This window comes from Lagopus muta, chromosome 1 (assembly GCF_023343835.1).
Source record: "Lagopus muta isolate bLagMut1 chromosome 1, bLagMut1 primary, whole genome shotgun sequence".
Classification (NCBI taxonomy): Eukaryota; Metazoa; Chordata; class Aves; order Galliformes; family Phasianidae; genus Lagopus; species Lagopus muta.
The window spans coordinates 167,515,734-167,537,561 of NC_064433.1; the positions used below are offsets into that span (position 1 = coordinate 167,515,734).

The 21,828-nt window shown below is 42.9% G+C and overlaps 2 long non-coding RNA genes across 14 annotated transcripts in view; one reads left to right on the forward strand and one right to left on the reverse strand.

Annotated features, from left to right (window-relative positions):
- Positions 1-21,828, reverse strand: part of LOC125701499 (uncharacterized) — a 77,748-nt gene that overhangs the window by 12,042 nt on the left and 43,878 nt on the right. For 4 of the 7 annotated variants that reach the window (XR_007380258.1, XR_007380259.1, XR_007380266.1 and 1 more), the window contains exons 3-4: positions 12,567-12,659; positions 1,417-1,543 (exon numbers count right to left, since the gene is read on the reverse strand). This is a non-coding gene — a long non-coding RNA (uncharacterized LOC125701499). Of the gene's footprint in view, positions 1-269; positions 1,270-1,416; positions 1,544-12,566; positions 12,660-18,153; positions 18,290-21,828 lie in introns of those variants that run through there. The other 3 variants (XR_007380261.1, XR_007380260.1, XR_007380257.1) reach the window with 2 other exon arrangements.
- The window catches only part of LOC125701475 (uncharacterized), a 46,159-nt gene continuing 42,888 nt past the window's right edge, over positions 18,558-21,828 (forward strand). For all 7 annotated transcript variants that reach the window (XR_007380251.1, XR_007380252.1, XR_007380249.1 and 4 more), the window contains exon 1: positions 18,558-18,658. This is a non-coding gene — a long non-coding RNA (uncharacterized LOC125701475). The remainder of the gene's footprint in view (positions 18,659-21,828) is intronic.

The following is a 21,828-nucleotide window of genomic DNA, read 5'->3' on the forward strand; positions in this document are numbered from 1 at the left end:
CCAGCACTCCTTACCTCTGTGAAAAAGACAGAATTGAAGAGACACTGTCACCGCAGAATGAAGAAAAACAAACTTTTCTATTCTTAAGCATCCACGTTTTGATATCTAAAAGTGTATGTAGCTGACTCTTGATAATGCACTGTTTACTTTTTTCCCCACCAGTTTAAACAATAGTAGTTTCACTTCTTGTCTTATGCTTGCTCAACACTGTAATATTTATACTGCAAACATGCAGGAATTTATAGCCCTTGCTCATTTTTAAAACTTACATTTTAAAATAGATGCGAGTCAAATATTCTGCCGTCCCTCTCTGCTGGCTGCTTTAGTTGACATGAATATTTAGGAATAAAGGGCTTCTTCACAGTCTTTGCTTTCAGTGACACGCAGACAACAAGAAAAGGAGGAAAGATTCAATTGAAATATCAATTCTAAGCATTATTTTAAAGATATTGGTGCACTTTTGGCAATGACTGCACTGTTACTCGGTTCGGGTATAGCCTATGACATCAATTAATGCTCTCAACTTAATTGAGGCTACTGTGTGGTCCAGAGAGCAAAAAGAATGGAGAGAAATATATACCTTAATTACCTTTATCTGGAAGTAACAGTAAGACTCTGAACTCACAGTTGGGACTGCAGTTCTAAAAAGCAATTTTTTTTGACCTAACAATTCTGTGGGTTTTCTTTTAAGCATTATTTATTATTATTAAATGACTGTAATGCAGCAATAAATTAGCATCACTTCACCACAGAAAGGTGCAGTCGTTCAGGATCAAGCTTATGCACTCTCACCATAAATCTTCCCCTATCTTCTACCAAGCAGCTAAATATTTTTAAGACTAGCATCAATGTGCATTAAAAAGACACAGTGCTTTGGATAATTTTCTGAACACAAGGAAGATTATTTGAACAGAGATAGCTAGAGCTGCTCTGCAGTTTTGGTTGTAAATTGTGGGTAAGGTCAAGCACACAAGCTTTGAGGAAAAAAAAGGGTGTTATCTGTTAACTGTTTCACAACAGTGTCAACAATTTTTCCCCTGTAATCACAGTGAGAGACTGAGACAATGACAGAAGTTCTGTGCAATGTAAAATATTACTAATGAAATTTAAGCAGATAACTGCTGATTACAGAAATTTACTGTTGCTAAATTTGGAGAATCTATAACATGTGTCCAGCCATTCCTCCAAGGATCATAAACAAACATATTTAGACTATCTGGAGAGCTACTGCAAAAGATAAACATAAAGAAACAAAGTCAGCTAAAAAAAAAAAAAGCCAGTAACTAAAACGTTAAGAAAGTCTGCAGTTTAAAAATATATATGAAGCCTGAAAATGCAGTTATGGTCCATCACTATTAAATTCAGCTCTAAATCTTTTTAAATTCATCTCAGTACTCCAACCTGGCTTACACTGACCTGACTTGCATGTTCTGTTGTAGGAGGTGCACCAGTCCTTCACTGCAGTCATATCAACAAACAAAGAGTCATTTGGAATGGCAATACTGAGGCTTCCGAGGAAGTGATGGACAGCAATTGAAATGTTCTGTGGAAGGAAAGAAACTAAAAGGTACTCAGATCTGAAGTGAGAAATCAAGCACAAGACTTGAAACAAATTTTTTCTCTTGCTAGAGCTTAAAAAAAAAAAAAAAAAAAGCCCTAAGGGAAGCTGACAGACGGCAGACAAATATTATCAATGTATATTTCAGTTTTGACTCCAGCTTAAAAATAAAATTGAATAAGACCAACTCCTCACACCTCTTTTCCCAGCTTCTCAAAAGTGTTTTGTCAGATGTTGATGCATTAACTATATTTCTATATGAGGTATTTTAATGTGAACTCATGAAGTGTAACAAAGCTTTGCGTCCCAACAGCGTTTGGAAAAGTTGTATTTCAGAATAGCTTCCCACATCCCTCCTTCTTTGCACTGCTGCAGCATGCATACAACTTTTAAAAATCTGCCTTCCCTGCACCTTTGGCATACACACAAGAGGAAAACTGTGCGAACACTTTCAATCTGTACTCTTTCTGCTTGAGAGGACACATACAAAATTAGAAAAAGAAATACACTATTTTCTGTGTTCTAGGTAGATATGTTTTATATGTTACTACAGTAGTTATTAAAATGTCTCTTCCTTCCTCCCCCCCCACCCCCGAATTTTCATCACAAAAAGATCAATACCTGGTCTGTAGAATCTACCAAAAAGAAAGCCAGGATCACCTTGAAACACAACTTCAATTTCTAAATGTCTTTTTTTTTTTTTTAAATTGAAAGTTTTTTACAACATCCTTTAAGATTAAAAAAAAATCTTTTTATTCCAATTCTCCAATAAATGTGCATTTTTAGATATTTACACTGTTACCCCCAGAAAAGATTGTCCTATTTTTACAGTTTAAGTTGTTGAAACCTCACATGTAGAACCTCCGTGGTAAAGGAGAAAACAGAAGAATTGCCAAAATAACAAAATCCCCACAATGTATATTGAAGAGCTATTAAGACAGAGGAACAGGTTCTCCTCTTAAATATATCACATTTTTCCTAGCTTGCCCTATAAAAGAATAAAGGTAAATGATAAAGATTCAGAATATCTCAGCAAGCTTTTAGGTTTTTGTCCTTTCCATTCTTTTCTAGCTTTCTTAAATTAAAAAAAGGAAGTTCCCTTTTTCCCCACCCAAATTCTCACCAGGCTTTTTCTTTTAGCCCAAGCAGCAGACACAGGCCTGGTGTAAAACACTGTGCTCTTCTAAGCTGGCACCCACTCTTTTGTGAAAGAAAGGCAAGCAGGTACTGCTGTTTAAGTATTTTAACTCTAGCATCTACACCAAAGCTCTTCCTATCCTCTACAGGAGGATCAGTTACCCAGCCTTACTGCTGGGAAAGGGGAAAATAATTAGCTTTAGTCAGGCTGCCCTCCCAGTTGCCATCTTATCTGAAATTGATAAATCATAAGGACTCATAGGATGGCAGTAAAGCAAAATGTACAGAAGTGAATATATTTTTCAACATGACCCTGCTATGCAATCCTACTCGCTCTGGACAACAGCACCCATCTTTAATTTTCAATTGCTGCCTCTCTGAATTGTGAAGAACTACAATGCCTGAAGACAGAGAACCAAGCCCGTAGCTCAGAATGCAACCCCACTTGTAGAGGGCTACATTTGCTGCCCGCCTGCTTCTAAAAGATTTAGGGTCAGAGTGACAACGCTGTAAAATAAGGGTCAAAGCACAGAAAGACCAAGGCCACAGAACAAAGAGCTTTTCGTGTCCTGAAAGAAGTTGCCTCTTGTGAGCCTGCCTTCTGGCCCAGACAGTAAATTTGTCTTTATCTTCTGTCTCTTGACATCATCACTACACGACTTCTATGAAATGCCAGACAATGTATGACTTATGAAAGGTAAAACTGCTGTTAGAAGAGATTGACTCAACTGTTAATGGAATCCTCTAGTTAACATCAGGGGAACACCTACCGGCAACTGCTGTAATTCTCCCAGCCCTTGCCTCCATCTCTGCAGCTTCACGATTTAAGCAGTCACTTGAGCACAAGCTTCGGGTGCCTTTAACACCTTTGGGGTACCAGGTTTCTGGTCATACTACCTACTTATTTTTCCTTCAGTCAACAGTAGCTGAAGAAATACACAGGAGCAGCAGCAGCCCTGATGGAAGGCTGATCATTTCCCTCCCCCCCTTATTCATACAAAAGATATCTATTTGCACACACACAAGCACACACACATGAATACTCCCATTCAAAAACATTTATGGGTTTGTTACCCACTCCCCCATCAGCGAGACCCATGACTCACAGACTGAGCTAGTGCACAGGAATACAGTGCTTTCTAAGGCTGACTGCTAAACAGTGAAGTTCATTTCTGCAGCTAGAAAACAAGCTGTGTTTGGGATATGCCCTAAACAAGAGTTTTGCTAAATGAAAGGAACTTCATCCACTTGAGAGAAAAGAAAAAAAAAAAAAAAAAGAAAAAAAAGATGAGGATGCTGGGTACCTCCTAAGGCTTTATATTAAGCTAGATTTTCAATATTTCACTAACGAGCTTAAAGTAAAACCATACTGAATTAACCAGAAGTTAATATATTAAGAAAAAATGTAAAATCCAACGCCTAAAACCACAGTAGCAGTTGAGAAATTGAGTGGTACAATCAGTCCTATCAAATGCTTAATAAATAGCCACAAAACAAAAAGATATCAATATCTTAACAATCAGCACTCAGCTTTTAACAAAAAAATATTATTTTTGAAATAAATAGCCAGTTAGCAGTACACCCTTTGAGCAAACCTCAGTACTGGGAGAACTCGCTCCCCCATATCCCAAACCTTAGTGGTAATTCAGATTCTTTCATATAAGCTACTGCCTTTTTTTTTTTTTTCCCCCTCCTCCTGCAGGTCTACAGCATGACGTTGTAGAAAATTAGAGCTTCCTTACTTCATATTAAATGCTTTCCCAACAAAGCAGATACCTTTAGCTCTCAAATTCACTGTATTTAATTTTCTCCCCCCAGTCCTACTGATTTAATTTAAGGCTGGAACTGGAGACTGAGATATATAGGATTAGGTTAAAAACAAAGCAAATAACTTACCTTTCAGCTATGGAGATCTACAGGGCTATTTTTTGAGTTACAATTCCAGCAGAAGAAAAGCTCAGCATTTTCAAAAGGAAGCAGGTTTCTCTGCTTTTACTCTGCATTAAGTTATAAGATGCATGATCCCATGCATTTCAAGCATTAAAAGCAGCATTTAGGAACATGCTTTGTTTTCTCTACTTCCTAAATATTTAATATACTTGAAAGATATCTTGTAGGAAAAGCCTAGTGTAACATATGAAGGGCCTACTCCAACCATCCTACACTTTCTGAAGGAAATGATTACTCCTCATCTCTCAAGAAGCACTGGTGCGAATATACCAATTTTCCTTGTGGTGAAAAGCAACCCACAAGTTGAGGAACTGATGCAAACTGGCAGATTTCCCCTTCTAATTCTGAGACATATGCGTCATCTTTTTGTCAAAAGCTGGGAAGAAAAAGAATCTCTCTTCCAGCCTGCCACAAGAAACCACCTGCTTAAAGGCAGAACAGAACAATATCGCAGCACTGCTCTGCACGCTGCTGATACTCACACATTTGTTCTTGCTTTCTTCAAATAATAAAATTCTGAAGACAGCCTGAAATGTTAACAACTGAACTTCTCTTGCTGATTTAAGGCCAAAAATCAAACCAGTAAAAGAAAAAAAAAAAAGATAAAATATGCACGTTGGCAAAAATTGATAGTGTTTTACCTACAGAGCACTAAGAATTCAATTTCTTAGCAGCTTATATGCATGCTGGTTTAAGCACTTGAATATTCAGCTTGATTTTATATTAAACATTCATGTTCTCAAGAATGAGTATAATGTGCAGTTAGGATTTCTTCTAGCTAATAACCATGGTCAGTGATAATTCCTTGCCCACTCTCCACATCCCCCCCCAAATAAAACAAAAGCCTCCTCTAGGATCCAGAGACTTTCATCACTGAAGCATTCTATTATCCTTCCCCCCCCCCCCCCCCCCCCCCCCCACTTCCTATTATTTTTTTCCTTTTGTCAATTTTATCCAGGTCAGGACTACACACTGTAGGATGAAACAATCTCCCTTCCACAAATTCTGAATAACTTTGGGCACATCGTTGCCAGCAGATTACGTTTTCAAGCTGCACTGAAGTTGCAGACCAGACCTGCAGAGATAGGTGTGAATATTTACTGCAACAATGCATGGCAATATTTCTATCCATATCCCTTATTAAAAAAAGAAAAGAAAAGAAAAAAGCTGGTAAAGAAAGAATAAATTTTAAACCTCTAAGAATGTGAAAGCAATACTACTTGAAAAGCTGGTACATAAGGTAGGAACGAGCACACCACTTGAACCTCAGATTAGCCTTTTGATATCAAAGTACATATAAAACACAATGTGCAACTCTATAGATAGATATGAACACACATCTATAAAATACCCCGTGTTGAAATCTGTACCACGGCACTTAGGAACATTTACACTGCTGGATGCATACGTTTCGGTACAATGAGAGAATTTGCATTTCTAAAATAAGAATCCTTGAGTGCATTTCAAGAACCATGACATCACCCTACCAGCACTACAGGTTGCTGTTTACAAGCGATGGGGATGTCCAGTAGACCACAATTAACAGTGCAACCTGTGAAAACTATCGTTTATTATGTAATGCACTGTTATGTAAATTGTTTAAATCCTGCACAATACACACAGATGAGCAATCAAGTGCTGTATTTAACTGTGGGGGAGTGATCATCTCACTTCAACTCCGTTTTTACATTTCATATACTGGTTTGGTAAAATTACAGGCATCATCTGCCCGTCTGATCTCTTATAAATTTATTTCATTAAAAATTAAATATATTTCCTTGTTAATCTAGATAATTTAGCAGTATTTCCCTGGCTATTAGTATTGCTGTAAATTTGTTACAATTGGTTCCACAAAACCTGACTTCTCAGCTGTCAATACAGCAAATTCAGACTATTTTTCACTCACCATTTTATTTTCTTTGAAATAAAAGGCGTTTCAGTACAATGTTACCTCACCTCCCCAAACTCAGCATCTTTCGCATCACTTCCAGAGGGCTCAGTGCAGCACGTTATGATCAAATTAATACCCAACAAACAAAACAAAAGAAAGCCACTGACTGCATTATGCCTTTCTGACAGCAGCAAGAGTGAAGGAAAGGAGATTGGAAGAAGGGGTTTGTTAACTGATAATGCAGCAAAACACAGGACCTGGCTCAAGTTCCTTCTCATTCAGCAGAGCACTCGAACATACCCTCAAGTTAGGTACTGGATGCAAAAAGAGAGTTAAATAGAAGACTGAGGAGTGTGACCACAGAGGCTGGCTGTGGCCTGGGGGACACAGGGACAGCCCCCACAAGCTCCCTGTTTTTCAAGAGGGACCGTAAGAGCTCCGGGGCAGGCAGACTTTTGCTTCGAATTGCCCTCTAGTGTTAGCCTTCACAAATTCCTGCCTCAATGACAAATTCTGTTCAGGTTTTTACATAATGGAAAAGTGGGTCAACAACTTAAGTTTTATTAAGCTAAAAATAAAACTTTGAGGAAAAAAAACAACAACCGAGCAGCGTTTTTGAAGGATCATTTTCATGTCAGAAGACTGAGAGATTGACAAACTGAGGATTACAGACCAAAAATGCAAGAGGAAATCTGCACTTCTAAATAGGGAGATAAAAATCAAGGACAGCAAGTTTAAGAGGGAACTTAGGAACATTCTTGTATTTTACACTTCCATCAGTTTCTTATGCAGTTTCACAAAAACATCATTTCCTGAAACAAACAGCAGACACTGACAGCCAGATCCACTGTAATTACAGTGACAGAGCTGGAATCAAAACTTTAATGAAAACTGAGGAGCTGGTGGTGTAAAAACAGAGCCCAGCCTACGAGCACTAACACTCTAGAAGGAATTATTCTCTCCCTGCTGATTCGAGGATCTTGTAGTTGCACTCCAAACCTGGATGCAAGCAGGCACTGTGCAAACAACAGCCCTTATTTTAAACCTGCTAATTCCAGAAAGAAAAGCCCAAGCATTTTCTTCTGATCTTATTTCAAACCACGTTTTCCTCTACTCTCGAACTGATCAGAGGTAATGAATTTAGGACCTGGTAACCCTTCTATTTCAGATGGGTTACTGATAGCCACACACACAGCATTAAAATCAACATAGGAAACATTTTTGTTTTTATTTTTTAAAGAATGAAACAAAGAAATGACTGTCAGACAGCACTACAGCCCCTAAAGTAACAGCCACACTGCCTGAGAACTGAAACAGATTCAGGTTATAAAACAGATGAAGAAAAATACACATTTCCCTGCTGCTTGTGTAACTACTGTGCCTGTCGCTGACAGCATCAATCTGCCTTCTCCTGAGAGCCTGGAGAAATCTTCTGGGGAGCATCAGGAGGAGTACATTAGCAGAAGACCACTCCTTTTGCTAAGGGGTTTGTCTGCCTGTGCAAGGTACTGCTGGTACTGTCAGACTTGTGTCAGAGAACTCTGCTCTGCAATAGACTTTTGCATATATTTATAGTCAGGCTTTCTCATAAGAGCTGTTACAACGTTTCACAACAGATGGAGCATCCTCCTTTTCTAATTCCTGATCTGTAGTAAGACGTGTAATAGTTTGTAACAAGGGGGAAGCAAAGTGTTTGCAGGATAACTTGAGTGTTAACTCCCTTCAGACCACAGTATCTGCCTATTCAACCAGAGAAAACATTGCTCTGACAATACAGAAATTCTAAATCAAGTGTTTTTTGTTTCTCAGATGCACTGGAATTCCTGGCTTCCCCAGAATCTTCAATAAGTCCAAGTGAATTATAATATACTACAGCTATTTTGATGTAGAAAATTGTCATTTCAGGTTGGGAAGACTCTGATCATGTTGAAAATGACAATATTTCCAAAATATTTATGTTAACTTTCATATTAGTGCTTAAAACCATATTCTTCTAGGGAAAAAAAATAATAAAAAATTTAAAAAAATTCCTCTTCATAACAACTAAGAAATGGATGGATAAAATCATGACAATTTTTGGTTTGAAGTCATAGAAAAATCCAGAAATACACTCACAAGAAATAAGCAGCAAGCTCTTCATACTGACTTGAATAAGGGAAAGGTGTAATTACTTTGGAGGTATTTGCACACTGCTAGGATTTTTAAGCACTGTACAAATTAAAAATATAGATACCGCCGATCCTTTGCTTTAAATTATCTTAGCTAATTGAATTAAATTGATGATCATATTTTACTGAAAAGCAGTAATTTTCCTCAAAATATTGCATTCAAAAATTTTTACAGCAACAGAATATAACATGTTCTGAAAAAAAAAAAAAATAATAAAAAAATAAAAAAAATAACAAGAAAAAACCCCCAAACCTAAAACCCCTCCAACAGACTCAGAACTAAAAAGCTACCATGGATATCCATGTATTTAAAATAAACTCAAACTTGACAAAGCCAGAAACAGGGCCTCACTACTGAATTAGCACTCACATCTTCATACAGGCTCTTTTTCCTGCTGGTGTGAGCAGCAGTCCCAGACGAGGTAGGTGAACAAGCTATCAATAAAATAGCTGAACATTTACGATAACTGGAATTATATTTTTCTCTTCCCATACCCACAGCTTAAATGTCTGGGTTTGCAGACATTTCTGCACTGCTTTTTTTGTTGTTGTTGCTGAAATAAATAAATAAATACAAGCAAGAGCCTATTTTCATGCATTTGGCTTTGAGGGGGAAGCATAAGCATTTAAATATGGCAATTAGCATTTTTTAACTATTTTTCCCGAAGACTTTGTGGGTCGTTTGTTCTTCTTCTGCAAGTGTTTTGCAGGATCACTTCATCAACAGAGAAGAAAAAATTGAAGTGTAAGTACACCAGCCTCAAATCCTTGCCATAGAGATGTTTCACTAGATCTCTAGCCTAGTAACAAAAGTTAAGGTTTATTTAAATTTAACAGTACACAAAACTCCATTTTAAAATAATATTAGGGCTGGATCTAGTTAAAATGAACAAAATCCAGAAAATTCACTTCTTTCAGATTTCTAAATTTAAATCAGCCACGTCTGAGCTACCAGAGGGCTTTCAAAGGAGGGCTGCTGATGTTACATGTGCTGTAATAACCAGGCACGGGGTGCCTTCATAGCCACATCTCCCTTTCAGGAAAATTATTTAAGTTGCTTTTGAAAAAAGCAGCAGAAGTCCTTAAAGAAAACACTGATGAGCTGACAAAGATGTCTGCAGCAGCTCCTTCAGACGAGCAGAGCAGCAAGCTTGCAATGTCAGCTATCAGACTGTGATTTAGGCAACAAGATCTGTAGAGGCTCAAGCATGTACCTATTCTGTGAGTGGTAAAAGTGGCCATGGAAAGTTGCACACGGGAAGCACTTCAGCAAAGAAGCCTGCACATTTTTATCTCTTCAGCTCATTACAACTAGATATTGCAAAACAGCCCACGAAGTCGAGCACACTATTTGCAATAGCCACACCAACAGTTTTTAAGGGGCCAGCACCGCAGCCCTTATTGCAGGGTTAATTTCCAACAAAAGCAGTGGTAGTTTGTCTAAATAAGAACTGCAACAGCAGAAACAGGGAGTTAGAAACTAAAACACACCCCAGAGCTCTCTGCAAAGCTTCACTGCTCTTTGGGGCACAAAACAGCCACGCTGAGCACTTCTACAGCAAACGTGCTGACCAGCTCTACAACAAAATTAATGTAGGCCAAATTTCAGCTAAAAAACTGTTCTAGAGCCAATTGACACTTGAAAAATGGATTCTAATGGTAACTGACAACTACAGCACTCCTGAGAGACAGCTCAGCTTGTACACGAGTCACACTCTGTAACTGCACTACTGCAAAACTCTCCTCTTTGGGCTCCTGAAAAAAATTATTTAACTTGTCCCAAAGTTCAAATTACTTTGATATCTTTTGTTCATTAAAAAAAAAAAAATAAATAAAAGTTTGGATCTACTGACATGATTCTGCAAATCTTTATTTGTGGAAGTGAGCTATTAGGACTACTTGTGTATTTAGAACTCAGCAGGCTCAGGCCCTAAACTTAAAAATCCTTTGATTTACAGTTGTGAACCAGACATTATATCTTTTTTTTTGCTGAATAGGAATCTATAAGAAATACTCTGAACTCGTGTCAGCCCAAGGAACACTCCATCAAACTTTCACCTTTTAAATATGTCACAAGGGAGCCTTAGATACTTTTGCCTTGCAATATAATCCTGATTTTCATTAACAAGAATGTAATTGCTTTTGTACAGGGACAAAAAAAAAAAAAAGTAAAAATATAGAAAAAAAAGAAGAGAGAATGAACAAATTCAAAGAGGTGTTCTGTGAAATCTTTATGTTCTTAAGAGAAGCAGGATTAAAAAAAAAAAAAAAAAACATCACCCAAACCCATATGCATTACACTCAGTGCAGAGCTTCTGGACAAACTGTAAAATATGTATTTGGGATCATATTAGACATGTCACCCGAACACTAACTGCATTAATAAAGAAAACTTTTACTACAACTGTTAATCACAAAGAGGAAAAAAAAAAAATAATCACCAATTCACTAATCACAAATTGCTAAGTCCATAGAAACCTCTGTTTCCCTCCTTTTCCTCTGGATCCCTGCACTTTCTGTATTCAGGATTTTCTTTCTCAACTGATAACTGCCTGTAGGTGGTCTACGCAACCCCTAAAAATCACTGTACAGTTTTCATTATATGAAAAACACCTTCAGAATGTGTCTGCCTCAAACAGATCTGTGCCAGAAGGTGTTCTAGTGGCAAAAGCAGCTGCTCCTCGGGTGTAGTGGACATTAGTTACAACACTGAGGAAAGCTGCAATTTACACTTTGCTGGATTTGGTTAGTACAAATTAGCAGTTACCAGAATAATCTACAATTTTTTTTTCCCAAATTTCTCTTATTTTATGATACAATTACTTCCTGCAAAATAAAAAAAAAAAAAAATGCCTTCTTGAAGACAGACAGATTTGATTAAGGATAAAAAGTGGATTCCAGCTGAAAGCTGGAATTGCTAAAGTCACGACATGTTCATAAAATTTGTTGCACTGTAATATATTTCGCTCAAGATAAAGTTTTACAGTTTTTACTGCTCCATTTAGTATTTAAACAAATTTACTCAATCCAAGAACAGTTACTATTTTAATTTCAGTTGTTTTTAGAAATGGTTAGTTAAGATTATTCACATGCAAGTAGGTAGGTTATGATTACTCTGAATGGATTTCTCAGTTTCAGCCAAATTAGTACTTCTGGTGCAAAGCAGGACTCGCAGTATGAGTGTAGCCAGTCCCTATTTATTATTTTTTAAATATTAGCTGTTTTGCTATAGAAAAATCTATTTACTGACAAATACAGAAATTAAATTAAATTTCTGCCTGTTTTGCTACAGGTACAAATTAGTTTAGTACCTCTGAAGCCCATTTTGTCTTGTTTCCTGCTTCTCAGCTCGTCAAGCAGCAAGTTTGTTAACACATTTAAAAATAAGTTTTGCACACTACATTGAAGTGCACTCAGCTCTCTGTTCATTTCTTTAACAAACCCTCCCAACAACAACAAAATAACGTTACTTAAAAATAAACACTACCTCCTCTATACCTTGTTTTTGGATTAGCAACATTTCACTTGGACTAATTCCCAATACATGAACACGAGAACAATACTATATAGAGAATTTATATAACTTCTATGACCAAGGCTGCTGCAAACTCAGCTTTTTGTACGAATTTTGGCCACTTCATTTCCTTCTGAAGACAGCTCGTGTGAATGCTTCACTTTTACTCAGCCTCTTAGAATTTTACAGAGAGAGTGTAAAGAAGAATTATTTTACCAAACAGAAAAAACTCAGGCAAACCCAGCCCAACTTGCCTATTTTGAATAGTCCAAAGAAGTTACACCATATACATTTTTTTTTTTTAAATTAAGAACACGTGTAATAGAGAAATGTTAATATAATATATACCATGCTCCTGCTCCATCAACCTTCCAGAAAGAGTTTTTCAATCACAGGACTAAGCCGTTCTCCAAAATCAGCTCTCTATTGAAAGGTCGAAACCTGCAATAAAAACGTCATGTATTATAACATATTTCCAACACCCACAGTTTCATGGTTGATCCCCAAACATAGACAGAGGTCATCGGGCTGACCCTCGCATTGTCTATATTACAGGAAATCCTAATTTTAAAGAGGGAGAGAGATATATTTTAAACCAAACCGGGTTGATTGGGAACACCTGTGATATGCCTCTTTATTATCAGAAGCCTCTCGAAACAAATCAGATTAGCATGCCCTGCTTTCATTCTTCCTGCAGCATTTTAACATGAAAGCAAGAGGAAGAAAAAAAAAAGGGGGGGGGGGAAGGGAGGAGGTGCGGGGGGGGGGGAGGGAGGGGGAGAACCTCTCCCAGTCTCTCCCTCCACCCTGAAAGCAGCAAACAGGTTGAGTACAAACTGCTTAATGGGTGTGTGATGACTGCTGCCACACTCCCCAGACGGTGCTGCTGACTGAGCAGGGTTGAACTTCGCACGTTTTTCCTGAAGGAGCTTCAGCTGCTTCTCTTCAAGGGCAGTCACCACTGCTACGTTCGTTAAAATGTAGCTGCGCAAATATTAGCTGCTTTAGAAGGTGTAAGAGAAGCTGGAGAGTCATCTAATGCTCTCCCAGCAAAAATTTAAAAGCATACTGGGAAGAGGAAAAAATAAAAAAAATAAAAAAAAAAAAAAAAAAAAGAAAGAAAAAAAAAAAGAAAGAAATTGGCCACGACAATATTCAGGTAAGAACAAAACATAACCTGAGAGAGGGAATAACTGTATCAGGTATCTACTGCAGGAAGCAGTGCATCCACACAGCCACATCCTTCCACTTATTGGAGCTTTTCTCACTGCAGATAGCAGGACATGACACAGGCAGTGCCTAACAAACGTGGCAGCAGCTGCCTCGCTCAGCTCACCTGCTCACAAACGTGCCCCATCATTTTGCCCTTTATTCCTTCATCGTAGTCCAGAAAAATCCTAAAAAAAATCCCCATAGTTGTAGAGCTCTGATAAGCACTCTGCTTTAATCAGAACAGAAAATTTGCCTTATTTAAAAAAAAAAAAAAAAAAATTATGGGAAGGAATATAAGTGAAAATAAAAGTTTCTGCTCTTCAACCAATAACACAAAAATGCTTCTCAAAATTCCCTCCCCAAGCTTATATTAAGATTTAATATCCTTCAAGCTAATACTGAAAGCAAGCTCACAGAAAAGCACCTTCTACGAAAACAGAGGCTGGAGCCCTCAGCCGAGTGTAATTATCTCCTTCTCAGCTGAGACCTTCCTGTGAATTTCAGCTCACACTAAATAAAATAATTAGTTGCAGCTAGATCAGACGTTGAAAAGTTTATTAATAATCCATTTACTGTGGATACACTCATTACAGTTTCTGAAAACAAACCAAAAAGTCACTTTTTATCCCCTTCTTCTAACAGTGGTTTCCTCCAGACATTAACAACCATCCCTGCGAGTCACAGCTATTTTTCAGCTGTAAGCATAGTATCATCTCAGAGCAACACATTGGGAAAGTTTTTACAAAATAGGAGCTCAATGTACAGAATTGACATTTTTCTCCTGTTCTGTCTATGTGGCAATGAATGTGTGTGTGCCTACGAGGAGGCCATCCTCACACACTGGCAACTGCATTGCCGAGATAGGAAGAAGTGCTTAGAATTACACAAAGTCATTAATATTCGCTGTAAAGATAACTTTTTTTTTTTTTATTTAAGAGATGATGTGCTAAAATATGATTAGATGCTAATATTAAAGTAAAAAACTGCCAGGTGTTGGCTGCTCTCCCTGCTGCCCCTGCGCACAGCAGCAGCACAGGGGCTGAGCTGAGAGCTGCCCCCCAGCCCCGCTCCCACTCTCTGCCCCAGGAACAGGCACAGCTCCTCACACTGCAGCTGGACTGCTTTTAGGATTTGCAGCAAAGGGTTAAAAAAGAACTTCAGCACAGACACTGCCTCACACCCCATTAAACAATAGGCAGGGATTATTCTACCTAGCTCATTGTAACCATTTCTGATACTGCCCAGCATCCAAATTTAGGGTAATTTCAAAAATACTATTTCCCCCGCTAAGCTTAACTTCTCCTGTTTGTTGTGCATTAACACACAGTTACCTAAAAAAGAAAAAAAAAAAAAAAAAAAGTAAAAAAAATCCTACCTAGCTCCTGCCAATAATTTGCAAAATAAATAAATAAAATGGCAAAGCAGCATTTTGACTGAGGGAAATGAAGCATCGGGAATCCATGCCACACACCTCCCCTCTGCATCACGTCCCCCCTCACATCTGTGGGACACATCTTCAGTCCTCCTGCCTTAGAGTACATCACCAGTTCTATTAAATAACAAAAAAAAAAAAAAAAAAAAAAAAAAGCTGTGTGAAGAGTCAGAGTATATACACGAGAAATGTGGGCAAGCAACACTTCCCCAGTGTTAGTGGTGATAGAAAAAAAAAAAAATCATCATTTTGGTATCAGGTTCCAGTGTTAAATGTTAAGTGTTCAGAATATGTATATATGTGTACATTTATTTTTATATAAATAAGTACAAACAGCACATCTGTGGAAGGAGACTTAAGAGTACACAAAGCTATTTTTATTTAAAAAAAAAATATATATGTATATATATCAAAAAATATTTCCTTGCTGGTATAGAGAACGGCACAGTGTAATCCCCCATTTCCTCCCCACGCAGGACAAGGCCAAGCTGCACTGTACTTTTGACAACTTTAATAAATGTAAATTGCTGGGATGAGAGCTAAGGGGCCTCTGGGCACAGACAGATGATGGAGCTATCAAACGAAATATCTACAGAATATTGGTAGGACACGGAGGTGCTCAGTAGGTAACTGTTTCCCAATGCAACTGAAAAGCAGCAGGCTGCTGTAGCAGCAGTGCTCGCTGTTAGGTGAGAGCTCTGGGTGCAGCTCACTCAAATAGATAGCAGTGCCATACACCTGTTGGGCAGCTGTGCCCTTTGGGAGGGATGGGCTGTGCACCTTCCCCTGTTGCTCACACTGACAGGCAGTGCCTGCAGCCCCGGCTGCACTCTGCTCACATCCTGATTCATTAGCACTGGGAGAATTAAGGAAACGCAGCCCACAGCTCAGGAGCAAAATCCCTCCTGTGACGCTGTGCTTTGGATGGAGCAGGAACAAGCCCAGAATTCCAAAAGCCAAGCAAAAAAAAAAAAAAAAAAAGGAAAAAAAAAAAAACACACAAAACCCCAATCGATGACCAAGCAGCAAAAGCACCTCGCACACCTTGTGACCATACACACAGCCTAACTGTGCCCCACACTGCAACACGCTGCCCACAGCCCCACACCTTCCCATTGCTGCTGCTCCTCAGCATTACAAAAAGCACAGTTGCTCCAAGCTGCACAAGGTTTCTCTCTCTGAAAAGAGAATGCACCTCTTGGAAACTTTCAGTGCAACTTGGTTGGGTTTTTCTCGGCACCAGGCTATTGAAAAAATAGCAAAAAAAAATGTTAAAAAATTACCAAAAAATTACCAAAAAATTAAGAGGGCAAGAGAAGCTTATTTGGATGCTTTTCTGACAGCTGAGATTAAAAAAAAAAAGTCTGAAAAAAAAATAAAAAAAATAAGAAAGTATGTGTACGCAGTGCACGGCACAGCGAAGAAACACCACTAAGCACAGAAGTTCAGCTTTCAGTTATCGCCATCGTGTAAATACACAGGTTTCGATCTTGAAGCACATTTGATATTTCCTCCAAATGTGCCTTCTGCAGGGCCAAACCATCCAGTTAATGTTTGACGTTTTAACTGAGGTGAAAAATGCAAGCAGTTCCTCAAGGGTCCATTGAAGCTACACGGTTCCCCCCCACCCCCCTCCCCAAGTGTCTCAAAATGAGGAGCATGTCAAATATAAGGAAGGAAAACCTAATTTCCACAGCCCGCGTATCGATATTAGATCGCTTACTGCTTTCATTTTAGCCACACCCACCTTTATGTAATTATAAAATATGGAAACGGTGCAGCTCGAGAAATAAGAAAGCCAAAAGGAACGATGGTGCGACAGAGCCCAGCGGGCGCAGGGCACGGGCTTTCATTTCAATGAGAAACGGGAACGAACCGCGGGCTGCGGACCGACGCCGGGCGAGCGGTGTGGAAGAACGCCCCGCACCTGTGCGGCACCGAGCGGGGCAGGACGCCGAGCTCCTGAAAGCGAAAGTCGGTGCCGGTGGGCGGACGGCTGCCGGGTGCCGCCGCTCCTCGAGCCCTCATCCCTGCGGAGAGCGCGGCCCGACGAGGCGGCCCGGCACGCATTCCCATGCTCGCCGCTAAAAACGCTCCCCGAGCCGCGACGCGAATGTACTGTAACGAGTGGCCGCGTCGCGGCGGAGACTCCGAGATTGCGATGCTAGCGAGAGCCCGCCGCGTTTCGCGGCCATCGGGGCAGCGAGGGACAACCGGCGGAGCGGAGCGGCTCTCCACGGGAAAAAGCGGCGCTGGGAAAGTGCGGTGCGCGCCCCGCGCTCGGGGGAGCCGAGCGAAGCGGCGGGGATCCCTGCGTGACACGCGAAATACCTTCAGCCCCGCGAAGGAGGGAGGGACGGAGGGAAAAGGGAGAGGCGAACTTTTGCGTTTCGCTTTAAGGCGCCGCCGCCGCGCTCCGCTCCCGCAGCGCTGCCCGCCCCCGGCGCGGGGCGATGCGATGCGCGGGGCCGAGCCCGGCCGCATCCCAGCGGCTCCGAACCGCGGATTGAGAAAGGGTGCGGAGCGGGGGGGGAGGCGGCGAGATGCGCGGCGGTGTCACGGAGCGCCGTTCGCAGCCGCTCATCGCCTATCGCGATCCGCCGAGGGGTGACATGGAAACAGGCACCAAAAAATAGCAGAGCCAATGACGAACGGCGGCCGGGTGACAGAGCGGAGCGCTCCGGAGGCGGAGAGGAGGAGGTGAATGGGCAGCGTCGGGCCGGGCCCAGGGGTCCGGAGGGGGGGGGTAGGGGGGAGGGAAAGGGGGACACCGCCGGGGAAGAGGAGCGGCCATCCACGGCTCGGGGTAACGGAGCGGCGGGGGGGGGGAATGGGGGAGGGGGGGGGCGGCAGCGGGCGGGGAGCGGGGAGAAGTTAATGTGCTGCTGACACGGGAGGGGGAGGGATGCGGGGGGGGGGGGGGGAATGGAGGGAAGGGGGCTGAAAGCGAAGGTTATGCTTTTTTTCTGGGGGGGAAGGGAGGGGGGGTGGAGGTAGGGGAAGAAAAAGCGCGAGGGGCATTAATCCGGGTTACGAAAACACAGCAGGGAGCGGAGAAAGAGAGCAGCGGGGGCGATGCGCGGCGCGGGGGGGGGAAGGAGGGGGGGGGGGGTTGGGGGGGGGAGCCGCGTCCCGAGCGCCGCACCCCGCGGTACGGGCAGGAGATGGGGCTGTCACAGCGGGCACCGCGCCGTACCCCATTCCCCATCCCCCCCCCTCCTCCCCCGGCCGCTCCCCGCGCTGAGCGCCGCCTGACACAGCCGCCCCCCGCCCGCTCCCCCCGGCTCTTACCGCCCGTGGCACCGCTCCGGAGCGCGGCGGGGAGGGGGAGAGAGGAACGCGAGGGCCGGCGGTGGAGCGAAGCGGCTTTCAGCAGCGGCCGCGCTCTCCGCGGCTCCCCCGCGGCAGCGATGCGATCGGGCATCACTCGAAAATGGCGCCGAAAGAGCAGGGCTCTTCATTCAAATTCGTTAGGGCCGGCCCCGCGCCCTGGGGCATGCCGGGAATGGAGGGGGGGGGGTGGGGGGGGCGCGCGGCCCGGGCTGAGCGAGCGGCGCTTACGGACGCGGCGAGGGCTGACAGCGCGCCCCTCCCCCTCCTTCCCCCCCCTCCCGCCCGCGCGCGCTCCACGCCCGCCTCGCTCAGCGCGCGCTCCCGCGCTGCCGACCCAACCGCCACCGATGGGGGGGGGGGGGGGGGAGGAAAGGGAGGGGGGAGGGAAATGTCACCCGGCGGGCGCGGTGCTGAGGGACGGAGCGAGGGGACGGAGGGACGGGGAGCGCCGCCGGCTGTCAAGGTAAAGGGGCCGCGGGGAAGGGGGTTGCTCCACGCGGCGGTGCTTTTCCCCCCGCTACCCCCATCCCTCCCCGCGGGACCCCGCGCTCAGGTCCCCCCCGCCGCCCCGCCCGGAGACGCTGCGGGCCGAGCCGTGCGGGCCGGGCCCCGCGCAGAGCCGGTTTGAAAAAAAATAGCGCTGCGGGGACGCGGGGCGGGGAGGATGGGGGTGGGGGGGGGGAAGAGGCGAACTTTCATTTTCACGCCGCCCCCCCGGAGCCGTGCCGAGCCGTCAGGTAGCGGACGGAGCTCGGCCCGCGCTCGCAGCCCCATTTGGCGGAGGGGGGAAGCGAGATGGAGGCGCTCCGGACCTCTGCACTTGACGTGAGGCTGCGACGGGTCCGCCTCAGCCCCGGCGCCGGGCTTCCCTCTGCGGGAGGGAGAGAGCAGCGGACGCCGCGCACCGCCGCTCCCAGGCCCGCGCTCTCACTCTCTTCTCGCTCGTTGCCTTTTTTTTTTCTTTTTTCTTTTTTTTTCTTTCCTTAACCGACCGACGCACGGAGCTCCGAGCTGCCGGGCTCGCTCAGACCGTCATGGCTACGAGAAGTGCGCTGCCGGTCAGAAACACGCGATCCCGGGGCTGCCGGCTGAGCGCCGAGCGGTGCGTGAGACACCGCACGCTGATAGCGCGCCCGTGTGCGGCTGCTTGCGCCTCAGCTCCGAAGCTCGGGATCACTATAGAGCCAACTCTTTTTTTTTTTTTTTTTTTTTTCAAAGCAAGTTCTCAGCAAAAAAAGAAAAAAAAAAAAAAAAAAAGGAACTGGTCTTTCCTCACGGCTTTTTCTTTTTTTTTTTTTTCTTTTTTTTTTTGAGTATAAATGATTGGCCGTATATTTACACTTTCAGGCTTAGCTGATTAAAACTGCCCCGAGTGAAGTTTTCAATAAGCACTGAAAGGAACGGCAGCCAACGGCTTGGATTTTTTTTTTTTTTTTTTTTTTTTTTTTTTGTGCCCACAAAAGCAGGATTTGGTGGTAGAAATAGCAATTAGAGCACTGAAAAAATATATAAAAAATACAGTGCTGCCGATACCATTCATCTGTATTTAGATTGCATATAGTTTTGCCCGAAAGTGATTCTAGTTGCTATTTGCACCCATTTTTTTCCCAGCCATGATGCAGAAATAAGATGTAGCAGATAGGATGTGGTATTCTCTTATACGGATCACACTATTGTCCTCTCAAATGGCTTTTCTGAGGTTTCATTAGGATTTCTAGTGGCAGTGAAGTTTCTGCACTGCTGCTATCCCATACGTGCTCGCAGACACACACAGGCCCAATCCTGTGTGTGGTTCTGTGCTTCGTTATGCCCCTGTTCCAAACTTAAGCTGGAAGTCGTATTACACAATCACTGCTCTCAGTATGACTTAGAGCTGCACGAAGCGTAAACCCAGTGCAATAGTCTCGGTTTGCATCATTTGCCCGTATCTCCGGGATTGTAGCTAAATAATGCACAATATCATAATTTTAGGATCAGGATGGTTAAATATTTAACAGAGAGGAAGGGCAGTCACTGTTGTCTAACAGCCCCTGCAATACGAGGTGGGTATTGCACTCTCTGGCTGCAGCATCTGGGAGAGGATTGTCAGCTCGTTTTCTCAGTGACTGGCAAAGCCAAGGAGTCACAGCAGGGGCACAGCTGAGGACAGAAGGCAGGGGAGAGGGATTTTGAACCTCAACAAAAGCGATGTCAGCTCTTTAGATCAGATTTCCATTCCAGATAACGTGGGCTCATCAGAACGGTGGAAGTCCTGTCTGCTGTGGCAGCTAATAGAGGGCAGAGCTGCAGTTTCTGTGCTGCAATCCCTTCCTCACACATTCCTCACTGAAGCACAACCTGCACACCTCCTGGCAGAGCCAATCCCCCACTGTAGGCACTTCTACTCAGAGAGTGTCATTACGTTCTCAGAGAGTCTTTCACTGCTGTAACATGACATGGCCAGCATTTGTCATGTTATCTGCTCTCCTGTTGCCAGGGGGAGGAGCATGTGCAGTTGAATGTTTTGAGTTTATCTGTCTTTTTTTTTCAATATATGTATTGTGTGTTTACAGTAGTGAGGCAAGGTCAAAGTCATGTATTTTGTTCTCCAAGCACTATGTGGTTGGTTGGGCTCCTGATGGCCCTTAGCTCTTGGGTGTATTCATCCCACTGACTTGCTCCAGCTCTTGAGAAAGTGCATCTCTATAAATGTTAGCTTTTTCCCCTAGTTGTGTAAATTCTCTTGTGTCAGGTAAGAGAAACAGCTGACACGAGGCTGTATCTGGAGACCCAGGCATTTCTTTGGGAAACCTGGATTTAGGCCTTGGAGGATCTGGAGACCCTAAATCTGTCATTTAAAGTTCTATAGAAAATCAGTATTAGGTGGAAGAGAGGGACTTTCGGGGGGAATTCACCCCCGAATTCACATACACCACTGAGATGACATTCCCTCTGGCTTCCTATACTTGGGAGTTCCCTATATGGAACAAGCATCACGCTTGGATATACCAAACTGCCAGGATCTGTCTGTGAGGTCACACAACCAAAGCAAGGTACTGATCTCCCTGAATGGCACAGGAGCTCCCAGCTCGTCAGGGGTGGTTAGAAAGCTGGAGGCCGTCTTTTGACCCAGGCACGCATTACTTTGCAAATTACCTTGCTATGTGTTTTTAAGATTTATTTTACAACCGTGAGGATTAGAGGAATTTGTTGTAATGAAAACTGGCATTGTGTCATTACTGTGTAACTGTGTAGCTGGATTCTTTGGTCTGCCTGGGTACTTGCATATTATTCCATTCTCTTCTGGTCCAGCTGCTAAGTGAGTTGCACCAAATGGAGGCCACCAAAGTACATCCAACATGGAGCAGTTATAATAACATTTTCAAGTAATTGCACATCAACTTATTATTTGGGTTCCCTGTTTTGGTATGGCATATGTGTGCATAGCCAGGGGAAATTCCAACTTTTTTTTTTTTTTAATTTTTCTAATTTAAGCCCTGCCTTGCTTTTGGTGCTTATCCAGCCTTCTTTGCTGGATCCCTGTTAGAGATTTACCAAGGCCTCCCCTCAAACCTCTTCTGAAAGTTTGGTACTAAATTATTAAGTTTCTGCTTGATAATCTAATAATCAACTGTAGTTGAACATCTCCTTTCA